The sequence below is a fragment of the Poecilia reticulata genome, chromosome 23, assembly GCF_904066995.2.
Source record: "Poecilia reticulata chromosome 23, P_reticulata-male-v2, whole genome shotgun sequence".
Lineage (NCBI taxonomy): Eukaryota > Metazoa > Chordata > Actinopteri > Cyprinodontiformes > Poeciliidae > Poecilia > Poecilia reticulata.
The window spans coordinates 12,025,829-12,034,895 of record NC_088852.1 but is presented as its reverse complement, the minus strand read 5'-3'; the positions used below and the strand labels follow the sequence as shown (position 1 = coordinate 12,034,895).

The 9,067-nt window shown below is 37.5% G+C and overlaps 1 long non-coding RNA gene across 3 annotated transcripts in view; it reads right to left on the bottom strand.

Annotated features, from left to right (window-relative positions):
• Positions 1–75: 75 nt before the first annotated feature.
• LOC103459477 (uncharacterized) overlaps positions 76–9,067 on the bottom strand; it is a 190,910-nt gene continuing 181,918 nt past the window's right edge. For all 3 annotated transcript variants that reach the window (XR_014086034.1, XR_014086036.1, XR_014086035.1), the window contains one exon: positions 76–6,392. This is a non-coding gene — a long non-coding RNA (uncharacterized LOC103459477). The remainder of the gene's footprint in view (positions 6,393–9,067) is intronic.

Sequence of the window (9,067 nt, the reverse complement as noted above, 5' to 3'; positions counted from 1 at the left end):
CATGTCTAATTATCAGTGGAAACTGGAATAGTGTAAAGCATGTCGTGTCTTCATTTGTAACTTATTACAGCTTAGCATGCGGAAGAAAATATGAAAATAAGCCATGGCTATGTCAATTTTCTGACTTGCAAGAAAGTGGTCAGCCCTCGTAATCTGTAGATACCATCCTTCTAGTGAACTTGTAAAGATAAAGGAGGTACATGAAATGGATGGGAGTAGCTAATTTAAAACAGACATTAGAGGGCGTTAGTAATGACATCATGAGTAGGGCAAGGGTGTTAAACGCGGCTTCTTTAACGCCCAACAGTTAAAACAGACAGTGAAGGTCAGTAGACCAAGAAGGTGGCTCTTTGACATCCTGGGAAGCAATAACAGAACTTGAAGGTGGAGTTTGATAGGCTAATTGCTTGTTTCCTTCAGCTGTACAGCATATGGGGTTGTAGGGATGGCCACCGGCTCTGCAACGGACACACACTTGGAAGTTTCATCCAAGCAAAATCACCCAGAGGGAGAACAACTGTGCTAAGCTGACATTGTGCCTTACTAAAAATGGGATTGGGTAACAATTGCAGATGACCTCACAATGTATGTCACAAAGCCACACTGTATGAATCTCCAATTACTTTGAAGTCCTGTCGAGGCTTTCAACTCTATTGGCAGCAGAACATTTCGTCCTCTGTCGCTGTCAACTAGGTTCAGCTAGTGCTCATCACAGACATCTGCTCATAAGACTAGATTTTTGTGACAAAATAAAATTTGTCACTGAGGGTCCAAACCACTCATGTTCATGGATGAGGGGATTGCAGCAAGACCCTCATCTTGACCCCCAGACGCCTGTTTTGTCTTGTAACTTCTGTTACTGTGTTGATTAACTGTTGTAAGTTCAGGGAACTGCTTATAACAGGGTTTGCCGAGTTTGTGGTGCCACCATATATATTTTTTTGTGCCTATTTTAGACTTGCAAACACATATATATCTATTACAAGCTCACATTTTAACTAAAATGATTGCTTTAATTGACCACTCCTTCTGAGAACTCAGCTAGGTGTTATTTTTGTGTGTGTGCCCGTGAGCGTATATTGATAACGACCAACAACCAGAAACTACAGGTCCAAGGACTTGAGCTGGATGGTCATACTATAACCTTCACAGGAAACTGAAAACACTGCAACAGAGGACCAGAACTCATTAGTTGCCTCATTAAGTACATGTCCGTCCTTCTAGCTGGTCTGAATATAGACACTGTGCTACAGCAACAACCATTGTTCACGTTTAGAAAGGGACACCGTGTCCTGTTGACAGAATTGGAATGAGCAAAGCCTGAGCTTTAGGACTCACTTTTTATTTGTCTCGCTGAATTATCCAGCACACAGAACATTTCACATGAGAAAGCAAAGCATGATGAATGGCTGTCAGAGGCAGAGTGACACTGTGGATTTATCAAACAGGACCTAACACTCATACATCAGTCCAGCCTTCAGCACCGCGGACTCAAGGCTTTTAGAGCCAAGCCATCTGTCAAAGACAAAGGGAGTTAAAATATGACATACTGTGGTTCTCAGGTAACGCTCAGGTCAGTCAATCCGACTGTTCTGCAAACAGATGTACAAAACCATATGCACAGAGTGTAATACGGCTGAGACCAAAACTTCCATGAATATGATCAGGTTTTCAAGGGGCAAAAACTAAAGTAATGCAAAAGTGAAGGAAGTCAAAGAGAAACAAAACACACCCAGTCAAATGGATTATTGAGTTAATATATTTTAGCGACTCAAGTGAAACACTTTATCCACATATGTTACACAAATACTGATGATTTTAAGCATTTATGTATGTTAATTATGATGATTTTCCACTTAAAGCCAATGACAACATTTCACATTCTTTCTCAATTAAGAAAACATTTAGATTCAGAAAAGTGAATATATGAATAAAAAGCATGTCTGCTTAAACAATTTTTATTCTCAAAAGGTACATTAATCTAACAAGCATTCGTCATTGGAACATATTCTAGTTAATTGAACATGAGGGTATTCATTTGTTTCCAAAATCATCTGACAGTTATTAACTTTCCAAGACATGGTTATTCATCTCAACAGGGGCAGAGCATTTATTAGAGAAACAGTTAAGAGAAGAACATTGGTAACTCTAGAGGAGCTGCAGAGAACCACTGCTCAGGTCTCAGAGTCGGAGTGCGCTCCAGAAACTGGATGTCTTGGAAGAAATGACAAAGTATTGAAAGAAATTCAAAAGTTGTCTGATTTCAAGCTTAAAACAAGCCATGTGGATTTAGTCAGAAATGTCCCTGTTTTGCAGGGACATTGGTGAAAGTTGATCAAATATACTAAATATAGTTCAATGCTGAAACATTATGTCAGCAAGGGAGTGAAGTATTGATTCAGCGGGCTGCATGTAAATCACTGGCACACTTTCTGTATTTGCAACATGTTAAAAACCATGTTGCAAATACACTTTACGCAATGATTCACTCACTGATGTGTGACAAATACTTTGAAATTTTTATTACGTGACGAATGTGATGAACGGCAGACGGGTACAAACAGGCTCTTAGGGAACATTCAAAATTGCTCATTTTTGTGTCGCAGAAACTCGAGAGAAAAAAAAAAATCAAAAACTACATTAAATCATCTCAACAACTAAAACTACAGAAGTGTTGCAGCTTCAGAGCCTCTCACTGCACGCTCAGAGGAACACAACATGACAGCCAGCAAGGCCACGAAATGACTTCATCAGCCCACATGCTTGTTGTGATTAAAGGAGCTCGCGCACACTTGCCATATTTTTCCTTTTATTATTATTATTATTTTCTTCACAACTGGTGATTTGATTACATACATGACTGAATAAGCCGAGCGTTATCTCGTTTCTCATCTCCCTCGCTGTCTGTCCCATTCGCACATATTTCCGTGATCTCTTTGTTTTCTCTCACTGCCGCCTGCAGCTGTTTATACTCCTCCTCCACTGACAGCCATTTTACTTTGACAGATAGGTTGGCTTCTTTTGTTTGAATTCTTGCATTCACACCATCTTATATTAGCCGAAGAAGTAGAAGAAGAAGAAGAAGAAAAAAATACCTTTGGGGATTAAAGTTAAATCCCTGCCTGAAAAGGACCGCGGAACTGTTATGATTTAATCCGCTCCGAGGAAGGAAAAATTATGTTTCTCACTGAATCTTCAAATATTTAACCCACCTGATTCTGTTTAAAAGAAGCCATCTGCTGAGAGGCAGATATCGGAGCTCACTCTGAGGCTTTAGAGACGAATGTTCCTGCTCCTACTGGTGGTGAATTAATTTTAATTTTGCAAGGGTCGTTGCGAGGCAGACTGAGATTTCATGGTGAAGTTCACAGAAAAAAGAGGCACGGGTTTAGGGTAGATTCATTTATGTTAAACTTCAATGACCACCATATAGATTCGATTCAATTCTATCTTCTTGCATTTTTCACTTTATTCATTTCATGACATCTCATTTTCACTTCTGCTTTTGCCCTGGAAAAACATAACGCTGCCATGTTTTACATGTTATCAAAAGTAAACTTCTGCCTTTGTTGTTCACGCTACTAATTAGTTTAAGAAGGAAGTAAATATTAAATTATTTAAATTTAATCAAGTGCGTCAGTCATTAATGTAATGTTACAAATTGGGCAAATCTTGAGAAAATGTAAAATTTTACTTTGTTAACCAATTCAAACTAAATATTTTTGATTAAATAGAAACAGACTAAGAAACTGTTTATGTAGACTTATTTAGTTTAGCCTTGATCAAACTAAATTAGTCATAGTGCTTTGTCATTGTTGTCCGTCACTCCACAAGTAGTAAAGATGTTCAAAATGTTGGGTTTTTTGCTATTAAGCTCAGAGGCCTTTGTTGATGTTGGTCCCTCTGTAATAATATTTTTTCTACTCAGTATTCAAAATGATGACCGAAAAAGTATTTAAATCTAATGATTCTCACAGTTAGCCTTATGAGATCATTATTAGCCGACTTCATCACACAATGGGGCACAACTCAAAAGCTACTTCCTCTCATCCTTCAAGTCTGGTTGAGTCTCATATGAAGACACAACACATGCTCAAAAACTCACGTTTTCATATGCTACCTTCAGGCTACGTCACCAGACGAGCTCATGCAAAAACAGCAACTGATTAGCACGCTCTATAAGAGAGATAATGTTGATGTGTTCTTTAATACTGTAAGATATTGTTACATCTTGATTATAAAATATGAGATTTGTGGTTAAAGGCATTTGCTAGAGCAAGAATTTCATTTCAGGTTGTAAACATCTTTAGCTAGTTTAGCTAGCTTAGCAACAGCGCTAAATTTAATGTCACATTTGCCGATAATCTGAGCTTCTTAGTTATCTTAGCTGTGATAATTGACAAAGATTTAGATGTCACCTTATTAGAATCCATTCTGATGTAAAGTTACTATTTATTTTTTTATTTTATTTTTTTTACCTTCATTACCAACTAATTTTCATGTTTTGTGCTTTCTTTTAGCATTGGAGGACATATCAGAGAACCAAAATTATGTCATGTTTTAGTAAAGTAGATTTTAAAAACTGATTGAAATGTAGCAAATTTTAGAAAGTATTCTAAAGCTGTTGTTTTCAAATCACTTATACTAGAGGTAAAGGCTGAATTCTAACTGATCTGTGTGACTGAGTGAAAAAAAGCTAAAAGCATAAAAGTGAAAAACACTTGTGAACAAACAGCAACATGATACTGGGGCAAAATGTAAAAATGTTTGCACTTTTGCAATTCTCAGCATAAATATACTTTACTACGACGACTAATTTCTTGTAAAGGTATGCACTGCGGGACGGCACTGCTTAAATAATGAATTTCAATGGCTCTCCAGTGGCTCTGGTTTGTCTAGATTTATATCGACAACAGTTAAATTGTTATTTCTGTTCTCTCTCTCCCTCTTTTTTCCTTTCCTGCAAAGAAATACCCAATTTTCCTTCTATCTAAGCTAAGACATAATAAAACTTATGGCTCCGTGTTGGCAGCAGAAATGTTCTATTTGCTGCTGGCACTTTTATATGTTTGAATTATCAGCCTATTACAGTTACAAACTTGCACGTAGGCCAGCCAGTATACCTACAGGCAGCTGCGTTCCCCTGAAAAGTGAAAATGTCAACATGCATTTACAATCCCTGCTGCTAACCCTATATACAATGCCAAGATTTGCTTCCAAGAAACCTTTAAATAAACAGGTATTGGAAAAAAAAAAACAATTTGATGATTTAGATAGCATGGGCAAAGCACCAGTGCCTTTCCTAATGGAATAAAAAGAAATTGACCTTGGTGTCATATTTGTCATAAAAATGTTTAGAGGATGAGCATTTGCTAAGTGTTTACAGGGAAGTTGATGAGTATTTGCACACCCACACACCTGCATTTTTTGAGGAAGAATATTGTAATTCCAAACACGCCCCTTCCCGCGTGTTTTCGGGGAAAGTAAGAGTCGAAATGTTGTGGCAGATTTAGTTCGACTCGTCAAAGAGCGAGCAGTCAAAAGCAATTTGTCTGTTTCCTTGCGCTCACATATTCTGTCAGACCTCTTCCTGTCTGCCTTTTCCTACAACCATCACTCCCAGCATGTGCCTGCTGAAATTGATGTGCTTTTATTTCCTGTTCCTGCATCGCAATTACTGCTAAACCACAACGCCAGAACGTGCAAACGGAATCTCTCCAATTTAAGAATAAATTAAGCCGTAACTTGCACATTTCTAAAAAAAAAAGTTAATTATAGGACTTTTAATCAAGTGAATAAACATTATAGTAAAGTAGCATAAAAGTCTAAATATGTAAATATTGTTGAATTTGAATTTTATACTCACATCTAACAAACAACAGTGCACTCAGTCTGTTTCACATTGGAAGATTATTGGTGGCGGACAGCCTCCTACTTTTATTGTGGGTAGGAATAATAATATTTTCTTAAAACAATTGCAGAAACATTGATGTGTTTTTTTAAAATTGTGGATATACTAACAAACAGAATGCACTTTGAAACCATCAGTTTTTGCATCTCAAAACAACAAACCTGACTCTCTACTAAAAGAAGATACCAAGAGAGTTATCTGCTGCTGGTAAGATTTAACTGCTCAGAACATTTGAACATTATTTCACTTTGGAAATCCAGATGATTTTCTTTCAGTGAATAATGAAAGAACCTAATAGTAACAATTTATTCTAAGTTTTATTTTTATTTTTCATTAGAATTGTCTTATTGTCTGTGTTTATCAAAGTTTACAAAGCACCGTTGTCTGTACCTGCTTGTCAATTCAAAAGGTCGAGGAGAAGTCTGTCCAGAGGTCGACGGAAAGGAGGCACCGAACATCCTGGACTCGTTCTCAGCAGGATCTACACATATGGAAAAAAAAAACCAACCAGTTCACGTCACAGTTTGGAAGCTCAAGTCAACCCAATGTGTTTATCTTTGGACACGTAGCAAATCTGATTTCTGAACGCAAGAGAAACCAGAATAGGTCAAATGTTCTTCAAAACAAGCGCTTGAAAACTTCCTCTACATATTGTAGGTGATAACACCTTCGTCTACGTCTGCTCTGTCTCTAGTCACCTACATCTACATCTATGCGTCAAAGAAAATTAAATAAATGTGAAGTCTTACTGAATTGCAATTTCTCTCTTTCTTCTGACTCCTGCTGATTAGCTAGTGTCGTATAATCAGGTGGTGATAAACCAATCTAAAGTGATCATGAAAGAAATGCTTTCATGATGTGAGGTTTGTTCATTTTATTTTCCTTGATTAATTTTCACTTATATGTAATAGCAGGTGTGGCTAAGCTTGTTTTATAAAAACCGACCCAGACTGAACTGGAATCTTCCGCCTCCACAGAGAGCTTCCCCACTAATTGGAAGAGCCTTTTCGCCCCAAACAGATGATTGGTTTCCTGGGTTGCTGATTGATCACCGCTCCCCTTTTGTCTCACTACAGTTTCCTCTATGAAGCAGCAGACGCGCCGTTTGCGGCTGGGTCGGATCGATGCGGGAGCTAATGAGATATTCACATGCATGCGGTCATTTTAGTGATGGATCGAGAAGCCGGTGTGGGAGGGGAACGGACGACATTTATCGAAAAGAAGCGAACGCGCAAAGGCCAGAAGGAGCGTCCTTTTATTTGTCTGAGGTGAGCTTCGCAAAAAAATAAAATGTGATGCCTCGTGGTGCAGATGTGCCGTCACTCCTATTAGATTCATTAGCACTACAGAGGCCATCAATATTCACGGTAGCCCTCATTAATCAGTAGCAAACATTAAAGTCCTGTTGCTAAATGGTGGAAGAGCCACCTACAGTGATGGCCCCAGTGTAAGAGTAGTTTTTTTCACCACAGGCATGTTTTCGTAATATTTCACTCAGATCCACCTGCAAAAAAAAAAAAAAAGCCCTCCTGTAGATGTTGCTCTCCATTAGGCAGATAGAAGGTCTGAACAAGAGTAGCTTAATAGTTTTTCATGCTGGTTATGGCGCATCTTTGAAGTAAAGCGAGCCGGTTTCTATGAATTTGTAATTTGGGTAATGAATACCTTCTGAACCGCTATTTGCAAAAGCATGTAGAAAAGCCAATTAACTCTCTGGTAATTATACACTGGCCAAATAGATGGAGCAATCACAGCAAATGTCACAATTTATCATCTAACCAGGGTAGCGTTTGAAGGTGGGAAATGAAAATGATGGGGGCTCGTGACGCTTTAACCTCGTGTGCGTGTGTGTGTTTGCTTGTGTGTGTGTGTGTGTGTGTGTGTGTGAGTGAGAGAGAGATCTGGCATTTTGGGCGAGTGGCAAGAAGAAAGCAAATGTTGAAAGAAAGTCAGATCAAACGACAAGAAAACATGAAGAAGTAGATACATCAAATTGATGATACCAAAATTAAATTGATACCAAAATTGAACATTCTAGCCTACATCTAAAACTTTGTTTCATTCTAATAGTAACATTTGGTGGTGGCAGCATCAGGCTGTGGAGGAACTGCTTAGAGTGAATAGGAAGCTGGACAGAGCTAAGCAAAGAGCAGTAAGAATGATTTAGGTCATGTGTCAGAGTGACCCAGTCAAAGTCCAGAATTAAATCCAATTGAAAAGAATGAAATTCTCCATCTAATCTGGTTGAGATTGATCCACTTTGAAAATTACAATGGCCACAAATTCAATCTGTTGATGTAGAAAGCTGGTAGAAATATAAAGCACATGTATGTCTACCAGTTTTGCATGTCAAGAGACTAAATTTGAATTTTAATTACTGCTATTGCAGCAATATGCCATTCTATTTAGTAAAATGAAATGGTTTCAGAAAACTAAAATTTTTGCCACCTACAATTCAGTTTCTAATAGACATCCTAATTCAACCCCTGTATTATAACATCTCTCTTCTCGGCAGTTGAAAAATTTCAAATGGTAGATTTTCAAACAGGAAAAAAAAAAGAGAAAAATTTTGATCACAAAAACAAGTCGAAATGAAAGACATGACAAGAAAATAAAACTTCGATTAGACCGAGAGGTGGTTTAGGGGAAAAAAAGAAGAAAAAGAACAGAAGAACAGCTTTGTTTCTAAACGGCCGCCTTTCTGATTTTCGGCTTCTGTTGATTAATAAGTGACGTGTCAATTCCTGCTGGCAACAACAAACAGAAAAAAAGAAAAAAATAAGAGATAAATTCAGAATTCAGTTAAAGAGAAAGAATGAGTAATCTGCAAAGCACTTGGTTTTACCAAAATCTCTAACTTTTTTGAAGGTTGATTCATTTTTATATTGATCAACAACAACTAAAGTCTTCTTGTGTGTTCACAGCTACAGTATGTCCATGACCACTTGGTGCCCCTTAAAACTTCTATTAAAGAATCACAAGTAAAACAAAAATACAACATTTTAAAAACATTAACATTTAAAATATGTCACTATATGTAATGAATCTATATACAAGGTTAATTTGCTGAAATGAGTGACAAAGAAAATGTGGAACTTTTCCACAATCACATTTTTTCCTGAAGTAATTTGCAGTAGTTTCACATTCAAGTCAGAA